The sequence below is a fragment of the Electrona antarctica genome (assembly GCF_951216825.1).
Source record: "Electrona antarctica genome assembly, chromosome: 13".
NCBI lineage: Eukaryota > Metazoa > Chordata > Actinopteri > Myctophiformes > Myctophidae > Electrona > Electrona antarctica.
The window spans coordinates 40671201-40674036 of NC_136794.1; positions in this window are offsets into that span (position 1 = coordinate 40671201).

Consider the following 2836-nt stretch of genomic DNA (forward strand, 5'->3'; position numbering starts at 1 on the left):
CTAGGTGATGATCCAGTCTTCTCCATGTATGGTTATCCAGGGTTAGAGTGAGATCAGTGTAGTGATCTTCATATATGGAGATGGCCATATATGGTGGCGTGACGTGTCACGAGGCGTGACCATATATGGCGGCATGATGTCACGAGGCGTGACCATATATGGAGGCATGGGGTGACTAACTGACGGATGGGATATGCAGATTTTCATAGTAAATGGGACCTGCGGTCGCAATTACAATACAATAATATAACTGTACCGGTAACTGTGAAATGGGCCATTCTGTTAATATATTTTAATGCCAATTTTGAATACTATTACAATTTTTAATACTATTACTGCGGTAAGTGATGATAATGGTAAGTGATTTTCTTTGGTTAAAATAAGTGTTAAAAAGTTATATATTGTGACAGTACTCATTGCTATCTAGAGTGTATATTCAGTAACGGGAGTCTCCATAATATGTCTCCAGCTTTTTATTAAAGAGAAAATGCATTTTCAGGTCGGGATACCAATTTGATCCAGTCAGGAAATATAGAGAATGCAGTCAGGATACAGATTTCATTAAACAAGTGGAATTGTAAGTGATGACACAAGGAAATGAGCAGACAAAAATTGGAACTGGAACACTATATAAGAAAATAAGATGATAAATGGCTCTCTCCTGATTGGCTGGAATTTTGTCACTTACCTGAACATGTAATTTTTGAGTGGTGCAAACCACTCCAACAACTGGCTTTGTACCCGTGTACCTGTGTTTGTTCGTACCAAAAAAACGAGCATGGTTGCTATGGTTAGCAACCAAAAAAACGAGCATGGTTGCTATGGTTAGTATGTGATGTACCCGTGCACCACTCAGTTCACACGGGTGTGATTTTTATTTATTAAAGAGCTGGAGAGACAGGGAGACCTCTGTTACTGGACAAACACTATAGCAATGATTACTATCAGAATATAGCCTAGCCCCTTAGATAGCACTTTATGTACTTAGATAGTATTTTAAACAGACTTATAGCTTGTTACGTAGACAGCACTAGAAATGCATTTTATGTAGTCATAGCACTTTATAGTACACATGTATAATATATAATATATAGTATAGTATGTATAGTTTACATATAGATACTCCACTGTTACGTTCTTAGTTTACGCATGATTCATGATAAGTACTTTTTATATATGTGATGTATGCCATGCTTTTGTTATTGCTTAATGTAAATCGCTCTGGATTAAGAGCGTCTGCTAAATGCCTAAATTGTAAATTGAATATAGTGATTTAAGCTTTTAACTAAAACGTTTTTGTTTTAACCAAAAGATATCACTTACCCTACCTTAAGTAAAACAAATCTGTTTACTTATTCCACCACTTACTATATGATGATAGATGTTCATCTTTCTTTTCATTGTTTTTTTTTTATCGCTTATCATCTAGTTGGGTTTGTCTGCGGTGTGCTACTGTATAAATGGTTACGGTCATGACCTTTACCAAAACGCAGATGCAATCACATGCGATGGAAACCAAGATGAGAAGTGTGCAATAGGAACATCTGCTTTCAAGTCTCTCTCTATGCTGTATGAACACAACAGGAAGACTTTAGGGTGATAGATGTAAATAGAGATACAGCAAATGAGTGGAGATGGAAACATTCGTGTGGTTCAGACTCAAAGGACTAGGGTTTGAGTTCAGCCTGCATGCTCTCTCTCCATCTCTCTCTCTCTCTCTCTCTCTCTCCATCTCTCTCTCTCGGTCACAGGTTTATATGCATTAAACGTCTATGGATGAATATACTAGTCTATCAATTTATGGTTAAGTATATCAACAGTTGAATGAATAATAATAACTCTTGCCTGCTCTTTCAGCTTTCGGTTGTGTGCACTGTGCAAAACTCAAGTGGTAAATGGAGAGTGGTAACTCAAGAGTTAAATGGATTCTTCCTTGCAGGTGAGTGCAAAGGTGTGATTTTGTGAAACCACCTGGGCTCCAGCTGTCCCCTTGATTTGGACCAGCGCAGGAATCCCCTGATGTAGCCTACCACCCACAGGGTGAAAGTAGGCAAAAACGGGCATTAATGCCAAATGTTTTTTTCCCGCTTAATTCCCTGATTACGGGATGTTAACGGACATCTGTGGACATTTACAGAGAAAACTATTTACACACACTACTGCAGGAAATTGGAATTATTCAGCTCAGGAGAGCTCGTTATGGACAGAATACTCTGTGAATGTTTACACTGTTCAGTTTACAACAAACACTCAAGCATGCATACAGAATGTGCCTGCCCACACTCACACACAGGAACCATCTATCTACTCTCTCTCACACACAGGAACCATCTATCTACTCTCTCTCACACACAGGAACCATCTATCTACTCTCTCTCACACACAGGAACCATCTATCTACTCTCTCTCACACACAGGAACCATCTATCTACTCTCTCTCACACACAGGAACCATCTATCTACTCTCTCTTTCTCACCATCTCACACCATCTTGCTTGCTCTCGTTTTTGGTTTTTTTGAGTGGTGCAACCACTCCAAGGAACAGCAATGTCCGTGTTAACCTATGTTTGTGTGTGACTATGTTTGTGTGTGACTATGTTTGTGTGTGACTCATGTGTGACTCATGAGTACCAGTAGGGGCGCTGTTGTGCCAGAAACAGAGAGAGAGATAGTGCTGCACTGTTGCCTGCTAATGAGAGAGAGAGAGAGAGAGAGAGAGAGAGAGAGAGAGAGAGAGAGAGAGAGAGAGAGGGGAGTTGCACCACTCAGTTCACACGGGTGTGATTTTCTTTTACCACAAGAGTAGGGCTGCGTAGACTTGTTGTTGTTACAATAA